This window comes from Aegilops tauschii, chromosome 6 (assembly GCF_002575655.3).
Source record: "Aegilops tauschii subsp. strangulata cultivar AL8/78 chromosome 6, Aet v6.0, whole genome shotgun sequence".
In the NCBI taxonomy this organism is placed as follows: domain Eukaryota; kingdom Viridiplantae; phylum Streptophyta; class Magnoliopsida; order Poales; family Poaceae; genus Aegilops; species Aegilops tauschii.
Window position 1 is genome coordinate 481989617 of NC_053040.3, and position 20093 is coordinate 482009709.

The window sequence follows — 20093 nt, forward strand, 5'->3', positions numbered from 1 at the left end:
CTTTATGCCACTGTAGATTTTGACATTTCACTTTTGCCACTCTTAGTTTTTGACAATTATCACAATTTCCATTATGTGGCAAAAGCAAGATAATTTTATTTCATTTTTGCCACTCTTAGCTTTTGACAATTATCTCAATTGCCACTCTTAAAATTTTGTTTTTGCCACAGGAATGGCAATTGTGATAATTGTCAAAAACCAAGAGTGGCAAAAGTGAAATGTCAAAATCTGGAGTGGCATAAGGAAAATTGGCAAAATCTAGAGTGGCAGAAACAAAATTTTCCCATCTAAATAAGATAACTGTGGAAGCATCGAAGGTAAATGAGTCCATCAACTCCAACGGCATAGCTGAGTGCACGATAATGACCTAGCACAGCTTACTCTTCGTCTGAAAAGTCTGCAGCATAATATGTTGCAGCTCGAAACGGGTCAGCACATGGAATATGCTGGCAAAATAACACTGTAGAGCAATGAACAATATAGCTGCTAACACTACATGCATATATGGCTGGTGGAGGCTCTAAGTTTATTTTGCATAAAGCTAGTTTTATCCTACAACATAGGAATATATTTTATTTAACTATCATGGTGGTTGATAAACATTGAGAATGGAAACCCCATCTCAATCCCAATTAATAATATTACAACCCAGCAAATTTATTAAGTAACATGATGAGATCAAATCAATAATTCAAATACCAGATACTCAAGATGTCCATAACCGGGGGACACGGCTAATCATGACTACTTTATACACTCTGCAGAGGTTTGCGCACTTTTCCCCACAAGACTCGATCTCCTCCGTTGGATTTCTCGCACTACATGATGTTTGAGAAACGGATGACGAAGACACAGTCTTTCAGAAGCATTAACTCTTTTGACGGGTAGACCGTACCACCTACATCCCCTACATCTGCTAGCCTACCACTGAAAGAGGTCACACAACATACTCAACTATGCCAGAACCCATAATGGCTTGTGGCTGCACACGGAAGTTTCTAGCATGAATAATCTTATGATCCCTTTGAGCCTGGGTGGCGAACCATAGGATGATCACATGGGTTCACAACACTGGATTCCCCAGGTGCCCACAAACAATCCACCCAGATGTGTATTAAAGTAGCCACCTTAAATAAACCCTTAGTTAACATTAATCTCTCACATCTGTCATGGATCACTCAAACCAAACCACGTCTACGAGGATAGCATAGCAGTATAAGCATAACGTAGAAGTAACTCCCAGGGTTTGAAATAAAAGGGCAATAGGTACTACCTCATCAACTACTTCCCAATACCCACATGTTAAACAGATCCTACTCATGCAATGTTTGAGGATTGAAACTAATGCATAAATACTGGGTAATAAGGGATATGATCAAAGTGTTACTTGCCTTGCTGACGATCTGCAAACCCTAGAGACTCGTAGTAGCACGCTTCGCACTCCGGAAATTCTATCGCAAACAAACAATAGCATACATAAGCACTCAAGCATAGATGCAAGGGTAAAACTCAGATAAGAAAGTACAAACTAAAAGTTCAACTTAAGAGCTTCGATTTGCAAAAAGAATCACTCGAATCAGAGCTACGAAACTCAAACTACGATCAAAAGAAGATCGAATTCAAATATGCTTGAAACCAAATTTTAAATTGTCAAAACCATGCTCAAGTTGATTAACTTGAAAGAGGGGTTCGAGACGAAGATTTTGGCGTTGGTTTCACTGGATTTGGACGAACGGTTGAAAAGTTGCGAGGGTTCGAAGATTAGGGCTTATCTGCGATAAAATAATCGTGGATAGGTCCCTGGCAAAAAAACGGAAAAAGAAAAATCTATCGGACGAACGTCCGCTAACAGAGACAAACGGACGAATTCGTTCGTTATAAGAACCAAACAAATGAACGTTCGCAGTATAGATCTAAATCGAAGAAAAACCGAGAAAACCGATCTAAAAACCTAATTAGATCTAGGGTTTACCGAAATAAACCGACGAAAACCGGTTGGCGGCGGTGAAAGATCGAGGATGTCTCCTAGAGGGGGGTTGAATAGGCGCTTTAAATAATTACAGTTTAGGCTTGAACAAATGCGGAATAAACCTAGCGGTTAATTTGTCAAGCACAAAACCTACAACAACTAGGCTCACCTATGTGCACCAACAACTTATGCTATGCAAGATAAACTACTAGGTGATAGCAAGACATATGACAAGAAACAATATGGCTATCACAAAGTAAAGTGCATAAGTAAAGGGCTCGGGTAAGAGATAACCGAGGCACGCGGAGATGACGATGTATCCCGAAGTTCACACCCTTGCGGATGCTGATCTCCGTTTGGAGCGGTGTGGCGGCACAATGCTCCCCAAGAAGCCACTAGGGCCACCATAATCTCCTCACGCCCTCACAAAATGCAAGATGTCGTGATTCCCCTAAGGGACACTTGAGGGCGGTCACCGAACCCGTACAAATGGCAACCCTTGGGGCCGGTCACCGAACCCGTACACTTTGGCAACCCTTGGGGGCGGTCTCCAGTACCCGTCAAATTGCTCGGGGCGATCTCCACAACCTAATTGGAGACCCCGACGCTTGCCTGGAGCTTTACACCATAATGATTGAGCTCCGAACACCACCAACCGTCTAGGGCGCCCAAGCACCCAAGAGGAACAAGCTCAAGGGTACCAAGCACCCAAGAGTAATAAGCTTCTCAACTTGTAACTTCCACGTACCACCGTGGAGAACTCAAACCGATGCACCAAATGCAATGGCAAGGGCACACCGAGTGCCCAAGTCCTTCTCTCCCAATTCCCACCAAAGCAACTAATGCTAGGGAGGAAAATGAGAGGAAGAACGAAGAAGAGAACACAAAGAACTCCAAGATCTAGATCCAAAGGGTTCCCCTCACATAGAGGAGAAAGTGATTGGTGGAAATGTGGATCTAGATCTCCTCTCTCTTTTCCCCCAAAAACTAGCAAGAATCCATGGAGGGATTGAGAGTTAGCAAGCTCGAAGAAGGTCAACAATGGGGGAAGAACACGAGCTCAAAGGATAAGGTTCATTGGGGAAGAAGACCCCCTTTTATAGGTGGGAAAAAATCCAACCGTTATGCTCACAGCCCGCACAGAGCGGTACTACCGCTCGTCCTCACGGTACTACCGCTAGTGGTAGCGGTACTACCTCAAAGGGTAGCGGTACTACTACTTGCGAGCGGTACTAAAAAAATACATCCGTGCCTACCACCGTTGGACTTGTGACGAGTTTTTGGTCTGGAGCGGAAGTAGCCACGGAAGTAGCCGCGGTAGTACCGCTCCAAGCGGTAGTATCGCTTCCAAGAGCGGTAGTAAAAAATTACATCCCCTCCAAGCGGTAGTACCGCTCCCACGAGCGGTAGTACCACTGCAGCTTTTATAAGGATACGAAAACGGACACAACTTCTGCAAACGGACTCCGAGTTCAACGAAACCAAGTTTGTTGGAAATCTAGCGAAAAGGGCTAACACAATGTTGATAGAAATAACAATAAGAAGCAAATTAGAAAATTCCCATAATAAAATGGTGAGAACCATTCCTCGAATAAGACCGGTAAAAGCTCCAACCGAAAACACAATAGAGGAAGCATGTGAACTCCGTTTTCGATGAACTCGAGCTTGTCAAGAAGATGACCATAAGCCATAAGACTCACAAAGAGAACCAAGCAAGAACCAAGAAAGATGATGCAAGGATGCAATGGTTTGAGCTCTCTGCGAACGATACGATCAAGCTACTCATCAAGAGCCCCCCTTGATAGTACGGCAATCGATCCTATAACCCGGTCTCCCAACTACCACCATGAGACCGGTAAAATAGAAAACCTATCAAGGGCAAACCTTTGTCTTGCAGAAAGTCCGCTTGAGCTAGATGTAGACGATCTTGACTTCCTCAAGTTGGACCACCTTTCTTGATTACGTTGGCTTGGTGAAGACTAGTAGGTTGCTCCCCCATACTCCACTATGGGTGAGCCACTCTTCGGCACATCTTCACAAATCTATTGTCACCACAATGGAGGGCAAGCTTCAAGAACTTGATGTCTTAGTGATGCATCACTTGAACTTGCACACCGCAACCTAACCCCACAAAGAACTCTCACGAAGACCATGGGTTAGTACACAAAGCATAATTGACAATGCTTACCATACCATGGGATCGCTTGATCCCTCTCGGTACATCTTCTACGCTTTGTGTGTTGATCAACTTGATTCACTCTTTGACTTAGTATTGATCAACCTCTCACAAGACCAATCTTAAGGTAATTCCTTGAATATCACCTTGGTCGACACAAACTCTCCTTGAAACCAACACATGTATTCCAAGAAAATCCTATGGACAAAACCTTCAAATATAACTCAAGGAAACCATTAGTCCATAGAGATTGTCATCAATTACCAAAACCAAACATGGGGACACCACATGTTCTTTCAATCTCCCCCATTTTGGTAATTGATGACAATCACTTTCAAGAGAGTTTATACAAGGAATTATGCATCACCATGCAATGCAACAACCAATAATGCATGCATATGAGGTGCAAACGCTTAGGAACACAACCAAAGCAAGAAAAGATGACTCTCTAAACTCCTCCACAAAACTCTCTGAAACTTCTCCCCCATTGGCATTGATTGCCAAAATGGGAGAAAAGCTTAGAAGGCCAATATAAATTGTGTTTCTCCATAAATTGTGTATTTCTCCACAAGAGAGTGGAATGCAATACACATATCCAATGGTAAATACTTGTAGGAAGACAAACTATATTGAGGCCCAAAGATTGCAAAAGAATGATATGCCACAAAGACATAACAAAGAGAGAAACAAGCAATCAAGCAATCAAAAGATACCAATTAAAGCAAGCTATCAAAAGATACCAATTGAACCAACTAGACCAATGATCCTACGTGCCATATGAATAAAAGATATTATGATATGGGAAAATGAGTGTTCTAGAGAAACTAGAGAAGCTCCCCATGATTTGTGCACAATTTAGTTTTAATGTTGGATGCACCGAGCACAAAATAGGATCGTCACTCCCCAAGATCAATAGAACCTCACGACAAGTGCAAGAGAGCAACAGAGTGTTCTGAAGACACTAGTGAAGCTCCCCATGATTTGTGCACTCCTTAGAATATTTTCATTAGGATACCAAGTGCACAAAATAGGATCACCACTCCTCGAAAATCAATAGAAACTCACAACAAGTGTAAGTGAGCATGTAGCAAACAAAGCCTAGCACAAGCAACAAACACATGGTTGAGCAACATGTAAAAGAGGCAACTTAAGAATAGGCTCAACCAAAATGATGTGTGTGAGTCATGGAAAAGCACTTGATAAGACTAAAATAAGGATGAGCATTAAGCATCAACATAGTCTTGGATAAATGAGATACACGGTGCATGACATGTCCTCCCTACACACACCCAACTAGCAAATGGGTTCACAAGCTCACTAAAAAGATAACAACAAAGCTTGCGACAACCCATGGTGAACATAGAAGATGAAAGCCTCATCAAGACGAGGGATACCAATTAAGATGGCAAAAGCATCGTAAAGACAAGCACGAGGAAAATTATCTTCACCACACAAGAGTGCATCAAGATGCAACGAGATAAGACACGCACTCAAGGCAAAAGCTTTCACGGAGCCACAAAAGAAATAACATAAGAAGGACAAGGTGGACGTGAAAGAAAGGATATCATCTAGAGATGTAATTTCTCTCAAGTGTATAAGGTTCTAGGTAGACGAAATCATGATGATATATATCTACAAAGAAGGATGTACACCCGAAATAGTTACAACACAAAGGAACAAGATATACAAAAGGAAGTCATACATATACCAATAAGATATTTGCTTGGAAGCATAGCACATGGCTAGATATGGTCTTATAGTATATAAATGAATTCCTACCACACACCCATCAAAGACATCACAACTAGCAACATGAGATCATCGTTGCGATGCTTTGAGAAAGGAAACAAGTATCACAAGATGGAGTGAATATCATGCCAAGATGCAACCTACACAAGGTTGAATGCAAGAAAAGAATGCATGAATAGATACTTGTTACCGAGATATCATTGGAAGGATGTAGAAGAAACCAATTGAAGGTAGTAGATAGTAGTTCATTGAGCATCCTAGCTTGACTCCAATAAGCACATGGTGACACCACCTTCCTTGTGAGTGAGCCGAGCATCCAATGCATCTCCAATTGTTCCTAGAACAACAACACAAACAAAATGGTACCCAAACTCATTGGGACCAAAGAGTTAGAAAGACCAATATACATAGGACAAACTCCACATAAATATGTGCATATAGATAAGGAAATGAATTTCATGCACATCTCATCCAATTTGAGACTTAGTGGAGTTTCCCCTATATATTGGGTCAAAGAAGGAAAGCATGCCAAAGAAACTACATGAAGTTAATATGCATGCTCAATACTTTCAAGAACTGATACCAATTGACAAAGAAATACCAAGTGAAGAAGAGATACCAAATGAATAAATCAACACTTGGAGGATATCAAATGAAAGATACATCAAGGAATGAGATATCCAATGATACACAGAAAAAGAAAGATGTCAAACTCCCAAAAGAGAGAATGGTTCCAAACAAACCAAGTGCTCTACAAAGTTTCATGATGGCACAAAGTACCAAAAAGAAACGGTTTGCATTCCACCAACATACACTTGATAAGGATCACAAGGTGAGCGTTCTAAGAAACATAGGATAGCTCCCCCAAGCATTGTGCATTATAGAGAATTTGCATTTGAATACAAAAAGCACAAGATGGGATCACCACTTTCACTATACCTATACAAACACTAGACAAGCTCAAGGAAATAACAAGATCCACAAGTGGTATGGAATACAATGGGAGTTGACACAATCCTAGGCACGAGATAAGGCAAATAAAAGCAAAGGCCAATGTAAAGATGATCAATAATTTCTACCACACATAAGTGAGTACCAATTGTCATAAGACAAGAAGTATTTGGAAATAATTCCCGTTGGTAGATAGCAAGGATATCCAACATCATCTTCACACCAAACACAAGCAAATTGCAACTTGTAGAGCTAATATGCCACCTAGGAATAAGATAATCTACAATATCAACACTAGGTGACAATATCTCAAATGTACACATTTTCTAGGCTAGTAATATACATAGCATATTACTCCCCCATAATGTGATACCAATTAAAGAAAACTTAACAAGAGGCAATAAGAGGATCCAACAAGAGATAATTAATGGACTATTTAGAATTTGAATTTCTCATGAGAAGACATACCACATAGTGACTAGATAAGCTTGCAATATCAATACCAGGTGATATTCCTCATGTACACACATTTATGGGACCGTGAGGTGCACAAAGCACATCACTCCCCCAAAGTGGGATGTTCCATTAATCTCTCACAAGAGCCAACTAACATACAAACAAGATGCGCAAAGGCTCAACGCACTACACACACGTACATGATGTGCAAACCAACACACACATACTTGATTACTCAAGATAAGCAAATTGGAGGCACAACATATACAACCACATGCAAGGAACAAAACCAAAACATGCAAAGGGGCAAGTAACTTTCAATGTAAACAATTTAAGTACAAGTTACCGCAAGGAGGCACATTGGATACAAGATAGAAACTTGATAACCCAATTGACTTGGCTTGAGACAATATGAATGATGAAGATCCCTTAATTCTTCATGATGTAGACAAATCTCCAATGCTCTCCATCAACACCTATTGATCAAGTTTGAGCTAGTTGGTCCCCAACCAAGTTGAGTCCTAAGAGGTTAGTCACAATAGGCTTGGCTACCCAAATGGTTCTTTTCTTGACACCACTTTGAGTACCAACAACTTTGGCAAAGACATTGCCAACCTTATCCTTCCCAAGAGAGTAGATATCATCAATAATAATTGGGTTGGATAAGTTACCACTAGTGCATGAGGAAGCAAGGTTACCTTTCTCACGACATAGGTAGCAACGTCTACTCTTCACTTTCTTCTCACTTGATTTCTCAACTTGAGAAGCATTAGCTTGAGTTTTCTTGGGAAGAGGCCTTTCTTCAACTTGAGGTTGAGCATGAGAATGAACTTGTGGCCGCTTCCCTTGTTGCTTGTCACTAATGGCCTTCTTCTTCAAAGACCAAGATCTAACATGATTCCCTTCAATTTTGCACTTGAAGCAAATGATCTTGGCCGAATTCTTGACTTGTTTTTGGCCCTTCTTCTTGTTGCTCTTGTACTTCTTCTTCTTATTGGAGTTGAATCCAAGTCCACCTTTGTCATTGGGGGATTTTTGCACACTCAAGATATTGTTGAGTGTGGCCTTCCCTTCATGACACTTTTCCAAGTCTTTCTTCAAAGAAGTGACTTGGGCCTTGAGCTCTTTGATTTCCTCTACATGGTTAGTCTCAACACAAGTACTAGAGGAAGTATAAGCTTCAACGTTAGAGCAACAAGGCAGGAAATCAATTCATCACAAGATGTACCAACATTGTGAGTAGATGAATTACAAGGACTAGCACATAGCAATATAGCATTTTGACTAGAAGTAGTGCTAGTATCCACATGAGGCTCACTAGATGTTACCTTAGCAAGCATGACCTCATGGCCATCTTTAGCACATTATGGGATACTAGAAGATCATCATGAGAGTTTGAGAGCTTTTCATGACTTTCTTCCAATTTCCCATATTTGCTAGATAGCAACTCAAGTTGAGCCCGTAGCTCAACATTCTCCTTCAAAATAGATGCTTCACAAGTAATAGAGTTAGTAGCACAAGCATCATCAATAAAAGCAAGAGGAGAAGGAAACTTTACAAGCTCTTTTGAATATGAAGCTTTAAGTTGAGCATGAGACTCGGTGAGTTTGATGAGCTCACCCTTGATGACCCTTGAGCCATTTTCGAGGTGCTCAAAATCCTCAAGGAGTCTAGCATGAGAAACTTCAAGCTTAGCATTTTTAGTTTCAAAAACATTGGCCACCTCAAGAGCTCTATCATGAGATTCCTTCACTCTAGATAATTCTAGAGCAAAAGTCTCCTCAAGAGATTCCTTGGTGGTTTGTTCAAGTTCAAGAGCTTGGGAGAGGTCTACAATCTCATTAGCGTAATCACGCTCATGACCTTCCATTTTCTCAATGGTGACATCATGCTCCTCAAGATGAGATTCCAACTCATCAATATATTTCTTGCCCTCAATAGCACTAGACATGATTTCCATGAAGTTGGAACGAGCAATTTTATTCTTATGAAGAGCTTTAAAAATCATTTCCCCCTTAATTTTTAAGGAGGCAACATTATCATTCTCTTCATCACTATCAACATCATCATCATCATTCTTGTCATCATCAATATCATCACAAAATATATTGGGATTCAAAGTGGGAGATACCTTTGAAGCCTTAGCCATAAGGCAAAACGCAATCGATGATGATGTAGGATCCCTTGAGGCACCTTTCAAGACCACATCTTGTTCCATGGGGTGTTGGGTTTCCTCTACATTGTTAGCACAACAATTCGAGGAAATAGATGCACTTTTATCATGGCAACCAGACATAGCAAGCATATCATCATGAGATTTAGTAAAACAATTTCTACATGATATGCAAGGACTATCAACACAAGCATGTGAAAAATTTAGAGAGCTCGAAGTGTTGAAGTCCAAAGATGGGGCATTGCAATAAGATAGTGATGAGGAATCGTCAACGATAAGCCCACTATCATCATTGCAATGAACACCACTACTCACCATATCATTACCTTGTGGCAATCCACATGTAGGTGAAGTAGAAGAAGTTGAGAAGGCAACACGGCCAGAGGTGGAGGGAGAACAATCATCCTCACAAAACTTGGACACGCCATATTTATCTTGAAGCTTTGTCCACAACTCATGAGCATCCCGGAACGACATGAGTTGAAATATAACTAAATTGCTCAAAGCATCAAAAGGCACATTAGAAGCTTGAGCATTGAGATAAGAGTTTTTCCCATCCTCTAAAGATAATATTTGGGGATCCTTTGGAGGAGAAAAACCCATATCTACAATTCGCTCTAATTTTGGGTCCATGACCCTAAAGAGATTAAGAATGCTAATTACCCAAACATCAAAATTTGTGCCATTGAAACTAAGAGTGTCAAATCATCCTAAACCCCTAGTAGACATCCTTACTCTCTAGGTGGTTAAGCCCTATAAAGAGAGACGAGGCTCTGATACCAATTGAAAGATCGAGGATGTCGCCTAGAGGGGGGTGAATAGGCGCTTTAAATAATTACGGTTTAGGCTAGAACAAATGCGGAATAAACCTAGCGGTTAATTTGTCAAGCACAAAACCTACAACAACTAGGCTCACCTATGTGCACCAACAACTTATGCTAAGCAAGACATATGACAAGAAACAATATCGCTATCACAAAGTAAAGTGCATAAGTAAAGGGCTCGGGTAAGAGATAACCAAGGCACGCAGAGACGGCGATGTATCCCGAAGTTCACACCCTTGCGGATGCTAATATCCGTTTGGAGCGGTGTGGCGGCACAATGCTCCCCAAGAAGAGCCACTAGGGCCACCGTAATCTCCTCACGCCCTCGCACAATGCAAGATGTCGTGATTTCACTAAGGGACACTTGAGGGCGGTCACTGAACCCGTACAAATGGCAACCCTTGGGGGCGGTCACCGGTACCCGTCAAATTGCTCGAGGCGATCTCCACAACCTAATTGGAGACCCCGACGCTTTCCCGGAGCTTTACACCACAATGATTGAGCTCTGAACACCACCAACCGTCTAGGGCGCCCAAGCACCCAAGAGGAACAAGCTCAAGGGTACCAAGCACCCAAGAGTAATAAGCTTCTCAACTTGTAACTTCCACGTACCACCGTGGAGAACTCAAACCGATGCACCAAATGCAATGGCAAGGGCACACAGAGTGCCCAAGTCCTTCTCTCCCAAATCCCACCGAAGCAACTAATACTAGGGAGGAAAATGAGAGGAAGAACGAAGAAGAGAACACAAAGAACTCCAAGATCTAGATCCAAAGGGTTCCCCTCACATAGAGGAGAAAGTGATTGGTGGAAATGTGGATCTAGATCTCCTCTCTCTTTTCCCCCAAAAACTAGCAAGAATCCATGGAGGGATTGAGAGTTAGCAAGCTCGAAGATGGTCAACAATGGGGGAAGAACACGAGCTCAAAGGATAAGGTTCATTGGGGAAGAAGACCCCCTTTTATAGGTGGGAAAAAATCCAACCGTTATGCTCACAGCCCGCACAGAGCAGTACTACCGCTCGTCCTCACGGTACTACCGCTAGGGGTAGCGGTACTACCTCAAAGGGTAGCGGTACTACCTCAAAGGGTAGTGGTACTACTGCTTGCGAGCGGTACTAAAAAAATACATCCGTGCCTACCACCGTTGGACTTGTGACGAGTTTTTGGTCCGGAGCGGAAGTAGCCACGGAAGTAACCGCGGTAGTACCGCTCCCAAGAGCGGTAGTACAAAATTACATCCCCTCCAAGCGGTAGTACCGCTCCAACGAGCGGTAGTACCGCTGTAGCCTTTATAAGGACACCATAACTGACACAACTTCTGCAAACGGACTCCGAATTCAACGAAACCAAGTTTGTGAAAGCTAGCGACAAGGGCTAACACAATATTGATAGAAATAACAATAAGAAGCAAATTAGAAAATTTCCATAATAAAATGGTGAGAACCCTTCCTCGAATAAGACCGGTAAAAGCTCCAACCGAAAACGCAATAGAGGAAGCATGTGAACCCCGTTTTCGATGAACTCGAGCTTGTCAAGAAGATGACCATAAGCCATAAGACTCACAAAGAGAACCAAGCAAGAACCAAGAAAGATGATGCAAGGATGCAATGGTTTGAGCTCTCTGCGAACGATACGATCAAGCTACTCATCAAGAGCCCCCCTTGATAGTACGGCAATCGATCCTATAACCCGGTCTCCCAACTACCACCATGAGACCGGTAAAATAGAAAACCTATCAAGGGCAAACCTTTGTCTTGCACAAAGTCCACTTGAGCTAGAAGACGATCTTGACTTCCTCAAGTTGGACCACCTTTCTTGATTGCGTTGGCTCGGTGAAGACTTGTAGGTTGCTCCCCCATACTCCACTATGGGTGAGCCACTCTTCAGCACATCTTCACAAATCCATTCTCACCACAATGGATGGCAAGCTTCAAGCACTTGATGTCTTCGTGATGCATCACTTGAACTTGCACACCGCAACCTAACCCCACAAAGAACTCTCACGAAGACCATGGGTTAGTACACAAAGCGTAATTGACAATGCTTATCAAACCATGGGATCGCTTGATCCCTCTCGGTACATCTTCTACGCTTTGTGTGTTGATCAACTTGATTCACTCTTTGACTTAGTCTTGATCAACCTCTCACAAGACCAATCTTAAGGTAATTCCTTGAATAGCACCTTGGTCGACACAAACTCTCCTTGAAACCAACACATGTATTCCAAGAAAAGCCTATGGACAAAACCTTCAAATATAACTCAAGGAAACCATTAGTCCATAGAGATTGTCATCAATTACCAAAACCAAACATGGGGACACCGCATGTTCTTTTAGGCGGCGGATCCGAACGGCGGCAGGGCGGCGGCTCCGGCGGGGCTCCGCGGGGCGGCGGCGCGGCAACGGCGAGCAGGCGCGGCGGCGGCGGCGACTGCGAAGCAGCGGAGGCGGCGGGGCTGGGTGAAGGAGAGGAGGCGGCGGCGGGGAGTATATAAAGGCCTCGGGGGGGGCTCCGACTTGGAGGCAAAGCCGGGCGGCGGCGGCGGCGCACCGGACTCCTAGGAGTCCGTGCCGGCTACGGCGACGGAAGGCGGTTGGCGGCGCGGCCTGATGGGCTGCTGGGCCGGCTGGGCTGCGGCCCAGTCGGTCCAAACTTTTTTTTAAACAAATTCCGCCGATAAAACAAAAATCCTAATAAAATATAAAATATTCTAAAAATTCCAAAAACAATTTTCGCCGTCTAAATAAAATATTTAGAACAAACTGAACATTTTTTTGGCCTAAAAATGCAATTTTGAAAAATGCATATTTTTCTAATTCAAATAAAATCACGAATAAAATCCAAATAGAATATTTATTTGATTTTAAAAAATTTCCCCCAACATTTCTCTTCTGAAGAAGTCATATTATCTTCTCTCTATTATTATTTTTTTATTTGAAATATTCGGAGAGAAAAATTATTAAAACCAAATTGATCCTCTTTTCAATATTTGAGAAAAATTCAAATATGAAAATTTATGAAATCCCCAACTCTCTCCTGGGGTCCTTGAGTTGCTTAAGATTTCTAGGATCACCAACAAAATGCAAATAAAATATGATATGCATATGATGACCTATGTATAACATCCAAATTGAAAATTGGGATGTTACACTGCCGGTGTCCAACCTCCCAGGTTCTAGGGTGAACTGCTACACTGTCAATGGTTCGGCGCCTTCGAGCCAGGTGAGGAGGCAGGGGCCTTCTTTGACAGTGGAGCTGGGAGGACATGGCATGTCGGGGCCGCTAGTGATTTGGCGACGACGTGCCCTTCCTCGCCGTCGGAAGTGCTGCTCCTGTGCTGACATTCTCCTACTCCCCTGGTGACCTGTCCGCGATTGAGGACCTTCACGTCTCCGAGCTGCGTGTCTCCATTTTTTATCTTATTTAGCTTGGTGTGTGTGAGGCTTATGAGTTGCTTTCCAGCACCTTTGTATATTGTCGTTTTTATGTTTTTTGTATTGGTTTCGAGTTTGTAATCCTGGCCGGTTGATGGCCTTGTTAGTTCAAAGCCGGCTCTTCTTGAGCCTTCGTTCCAAAAAAAGTATGTAAATATATGACTTGTTTTGCTCTTATCTCTACAATGCTAAAAATGCTAAACTCTATATTTCTAGTATTGAACTTCTTAATCCCGGACACTCTTGTATTGACATAAGCAACGACCTCCGAACTTTGGGTTTCCACTTTCCATAATGATTGGGAGGGATGATCAATTCAAGGCAAGCTAGTACTCCCGCCATTCTGGAGTATAACCTTCCAGGCAAGCTATGATATAGCTTTTGATTCTAATGCTTTTTGTGAAAACCGATATATTCCTTCCTTTCCCGCGGTGACAACTAGGGAGAAGCTTACTTTCTTCCAGGTTTCGTTGGCGAGCCCATGGACTCACCTAATCCCCTCTATTTGTTGCTCCGGCGGCGGGGAGGGGAGTTCCGGTGCCTCAGCCAGGCTAGCAGTCTAGGTTATGTTTTTTTATCCTCGTGGGGTAGTGTTATGGCGAATAACAATGCTTCATCTTTTAAGTAGTATTCCAGGCTTTGATCCTTCTCGAATTCGTCCATCGGCACAGAGTGGGACGATCTCTAACGTAGATTCATGTCGTGTCTTTGTGTGGTGAGGTTGGGGTTTCTGTTATGAATGCAAGACAACGAGATTTGGTGTCAACATCTTCAAGTCAATACGTGGGTGCAATCACAATGGCTGCAGCTCTCGGACAATGGTTCTTAATTAGGGGTAAATGCATGAAGACTTCCTGACTATTATCTACAAGGTGAGGACAATTTCGATAAAGGATTGGCGACAACGACACGTCAGCGGCTCGTTCTGGCAGCAATAGGGGTTGTTTGGTGTTCTAGGGACCTTAATGTAATTGTGATTATGTTTGCAGTGCTCTCTACTTATGGTGAACCTTTATAACATATTTGGGTTCTTTCAACAACAAAAAAAAGCTTGGACTCTAATGTATCGACGCTACATACCGCAGGCAGCAAGATAACAATATACCACTAAAGACTCCGGGCTCATACTTTGTGCATATGAATTCTAAAAGAGGTCCAAACAAATTGCAAAATTCTTTTTATGTGAAAAGATCAGATCTATTATAAAGATTCACCAGAAATACAAAACACCTTAAACATAATAAAAATTACATCGAGGTCCATGGACCACCGAACGACCATTGCCGCCGCTAGAATGAGCCGCCGATGTGCCGTTGTCGCCGCTCCCATGCCGGAGCCGTCTGATCTTGTCGGTGACAGCCGGAAAGTCTTCATGCACATGCCCCTAAGGACCAGCGTCTCGGAGCCGCAAAATTCCTATGTTTACTTTTCGTCCAATTGAACCAAACAAGTAAAGAGTGCTGTTAAAAGACCTCGAGATACAATGACTTCTTGGATACTACAGACATCAAGTCTGAAATTTGCAAATATAAGAATTCGAGTAGTACATAAATTATTCAGAATTTATTTGTCTCGTCTATGCACTTTCTAGAGGAAGGAATACAAGGTACATGCATGGCAAGAAAATTTCGTACTACAAATATTTCCCAGTTCAAAGTCCAATGCATCATGTACTTCCCATTTGTTCTAGAAAAAACTAGCTGGGCCTAATTAGCAGGAAATAGTAATGTTAAAATTGGAATATCTGCAGCCGGCTTGCTTTTTTGTTGGGCTTCGCTTAACCCAAAGAAACAGAATATCCATGGTCTGAGCCGCGCGTTTCACCATTGTAACCCTTACATCCAAGTCTTTAAGATGTTCATGGTAAGAGGAATGAACTTTTTTAAATTTTAATGAATATTTTTATATTTTGATGAAAATAAATTTATAAGCATTTTTTTATTAATGATGAACTTTTTTTGTATTTGATTAACAGATTTTGAATTTGATGAAAAAAATGTTGGAAATATGCCTTAGAGGCAATAATATTTTATTTATTTATTTTCATGCTTATAATTAAGAGTCTATATTTTATGCTATAATTGCTACCATTCTAGAATATGCGATTCAGCGAAAAACTCATTAGGACGTGTGAATTTTCTATTGTTTCATGCTAATAGATTATCATCTTGTATATTTTACATACCATTTTATATTATTTTTGAGAACTAACCTATTAACTCAGTGCCAAGTAGCAGTTGTTGTTTTCTACTTGTTTTTTGTTTTACAGAAAATCCCTATCAAACAAAGTACAAACACGATGAAACTTTTTGACGATTTTTTTCTCGACCAAAAGAGACCCTAGAAGCTTCGGGGGAGACCAGACGACAAACAAGGAGGTGACAACAAGGCAGGAGGCGCACCCTGCCCTCTTGTGGCTCCTCTGTTGCCCCGTCTGACCAAATTCCAGCGCTATAAGTTCCCAAGTATTCAGAAACCCTTAGGGGAGCACCCAAAATAATTCTTCAACCGCCGTAAGCCTCTGTTCCTCCGTGATCTCATTTGGAGGCCTTTTCCAGTATTCTGCCGAAGGGGGAATCCATCATGGAGGAAATCTACATCACGCTTGCTGCCATCCCATTGATGTGTGAGTACTTCCCATAGGACCTATGGGTCAATAGGAGTAGCTAGATCGATCTCTCTCTCTCTCTCTCTCTCTCTTGATCTTCAATACCATGTTCTCATCTTAGATCAATCCGAAGTTAAACTATTGCGGTGTGTTTGTTCGGATCCGATGAATTGTGGGATTATGATCATATTATTCATCGAAAGTAATTGAGTCTTTTCTGAACTTTATTATGTCTGATTTTTGTAGCCTTGTATGCTCTCCGATCTATCTACCTATTTGGGCCACTTAGATCGATTTAGTTTCAGTGGGAGAGTGCTTGGTAGTTGGTTCGATCTTGCGGTGTCCTCACTCTATGATAGTATGAGTAGCGAGACACGTATTTGTATTGTTGCTACTAATAGTAAAACGACGAGGCTAGAACATATTATTTGGTCCTGCCTTTTCTACATTATGTCATCATGCTTCAAGCATTACTCAGTTTTGATATGAACTTAATACCTTAAGATGCATGCTGCATAGCGGTCGAGGGGTGGAGTAATAGTAGTAGATGCAAATGGATACCCGTTTACTTGTGTCGGGCATAACGCCTATATATTGATCATGCCATGAATAACATCATAATTATGCGCTCTTCTATCAATTGTCCAACATTAATTTGTTTACCCATCATTGCTATGCTCATGAGAGAGATGCCTCTAGTGAACGATATGGCCCCGAGGTCCATTCACTTTATATTTACTAAAACCCTAAAAATATTTGCTGAAGTTTATTTTCCTTTATTTTATTTTGCAATTTATCTATCTATCAATCACAGAATTAATCCATGAAATTAATGAGTACAAGGGGATTGACAACCCTTTTTCCCACGTTGGGTGCAAGTATTTGTTGTGTCTGTGTAGGTACTGTTGACCTTTGTTTGCGTGAGTCTCCTACTGGTTCAATAATCTTGGTTATTACCCGAGGGAAATGATATCTACTATAATACTACATCACCCTTCCTCTTTAGGGAAATCCCAACGCCTATCACAAGTAGCAACGTGTGGAATGATAAACGGTAAAACCCGATTCCTAGTCTCCCCTCTATGACTAGCTCAAGTGTTGTATGTTGATCATGTTTTTCAGATCTTGGGATATCGTTAAGTGTAACGATAGTCCCAAAAGAACATTGTGATAGGGAACGTTGCATGGAAAACATTTTTTCTCCTACGGAACACCCAAGATCTATTCTATTGAGATTGTATCAATGAGAGGGGAGTGTGTCTACAAACCTTTGTAGACCAAAAATGTTAACGATCTAGAGATCGTGGTTGGTGTAGTTGTACTCGCGTCACGATCCAATTCGATCCAAGCACCACACATGCGACACCTCCGAGACTAATACACGTGCGGCTCGGTGATGTCTCCGCCTTCTTGATCCAGCAAGAGAGTGCAGAGAGGTAGATGTGATTTGAACCAGCACGACACGTCGTGGTGGTGGCAGCAGAAGTGCAGCAGGGCTTCGCCAACCACCTACATGGAGGAGTAGATAGGATATGGAGGGGGCGGCTAGGCAAATAGTTTAACCTACCCCGTGCGTCCCAACTATATATAGGGGTGTGGGAGGGGGCTGGCCAGCCCTGGACCCTCCTCCAAGGGAGGGAACGGCGGCCAGGGGGAAGCTTGCCTCCAAGAAAAGTGGAGGCAGCCCCACCCCTAGGGGGAGTAGCGCTGATGTCTAATACACAACTTTATTCTTGTAGACCCTGTTGGGCCTCCAAACGTAGAGTTTTGTATGACAACGACAAGTTTTTCTCAAGTGAATGACCTAAGGTTTATCATTCCGTGGGAGATGTAGGATGAAGATGGCCATTTTCAAACAACCCTGCAATCAAAAACAAGAAATCTCTTATGTCCCCAACACACCCAATACAATGGTACATTGTATATGTGCACTAGTTCGAGGAAGAGATGGTGATACAAGTGTAATGTGGTTGGTAGAAATATGTTTTTGTAATCTGAAATAATAAAAATAGTAAGGTAGCAAGTTACAAAAATGAGCACAAACCATATTTCAATGCTTAGAAACAAGGTCTAGGGTTTATACTTTCACTAGTGCAATCTCTCAACGGTGCTGACATAATTGAATCATATAACCATCCATCAACGTGTGACAAAGAATTACTCCAAAGTTCTAATCAATAGCGGAGAAAATAAGATGAAATTGTTATAGGTAGCAAACCACCTCAAAGTTATCGTTCTCATCAATCTATTCAGCCATCTTTATAAGTGTTATAAACAGCCCTAGAGTTCGTACTAAAATAACACCATATGATACACATCAATCGACTTTTGGTTTTGTAATCACATCATAAATTAAAAATGCTCCCGAATTAAAAAAAACTGATATGAAAAGAAATCTTAAAAATTGTAAATTTAAAAAATTCACGGATTTGGAAAATGTTCACGGATACCAAAAAGCATGAAATTTAAAAATGGTCATGAATTTGAAAAATATTAAACATTGAAAATTGTATGTTTTAAATGAAAAAGGGCAAAAAAGGAAAATGCTAAAAAAATCCGAGAATAGAAAACGGAAAACAAGAAAAAAAACGAACAAGAGCGAGTTTTATTTTTGAGACAAACAAGACCAAGTAAAAATGGCAGAAAAGAGAAAAGGGCCAGAAGCTTCCCAAAACTAGATCCCGAAAACGAAGATCCAACGACTCCTGCTACATGGGTCGGCCTTTTAAAGCAGGAGTCGCTCGACGAGGTCTACACCATGTACGAATTCTTCAGAATCCACAAAAATGAGCATGCCGTCAGGTTTGGAAAATTCCTTGTTCGTTACAGACCCGATTTCACATCATTATCTTTCTGAAGGAAGACCTCCATAGCCCTTTTTTTGCACGACCACAGACAATTGAAAGTGCTGGCTGCAAAGTGCAATTAAGTTTTTTATGACACTTGTTCAACATTTTTGAAAATGCTTGATTAACATTTTTTAAATACATGATCAAATTGTTTCATACATTTTTTTGTATGCACTTTTTTAATCAGCGATAAATATTTTCTCTATACACATTTAACGTTTTTCAAATATTATATGTAAAATAATTTTACATATTTTTATTTAGAATATTAGGATGTATAACATAAAATAAAAAAAGAAAGCAAAAAAATGTGAAAAACAAACAAAACAAGAAAAATGGCTGTTTTTCCAAAAGCAAAACCGTACCTCTCACGAAATAAAAAAATGCGGTTTTCCATTTCTAAGAGGCACCGCCGTGCCTCTCGCGGAAGCAGAAAAATGGACACATTTTTTTGCGCAAAAAGAATTAATTTTTTTTGTCGAAAAGCTAAGAAAGACCGATGAAAAACCAAAATGCCAAAAAAAACCATCTAAAAGCCAAAAACAGGTGCGAAAAAATAAAAAAAATCCGGAGGAAGGGCCTAGAGCGCGACACGTGGCGGCGACTGAGAGTGACGTCTCTCAGCCCACCCCAAGTGACCCTTGGGAGGCTCGCGAGCGAGCGCTCCTCTATTAGTTGCTCCCGACCCTGATGCACTGATGTTTGGCCAACCTGATGCACAGGGCCTTTTTTCGATGGTGGGTAGCACTAAAAAAATTGATGGACCCGTATTCCTATGCACCAGGGTCAGCCCAATGGGCTCCGCCCTCGGACTGTAGACGTCTCCTTTAGCTTGAATGTTTCTTTCCCCTCTCTGATGACATTGAATAGAAGATATCTCTACGATAATCGACATCTGAGCA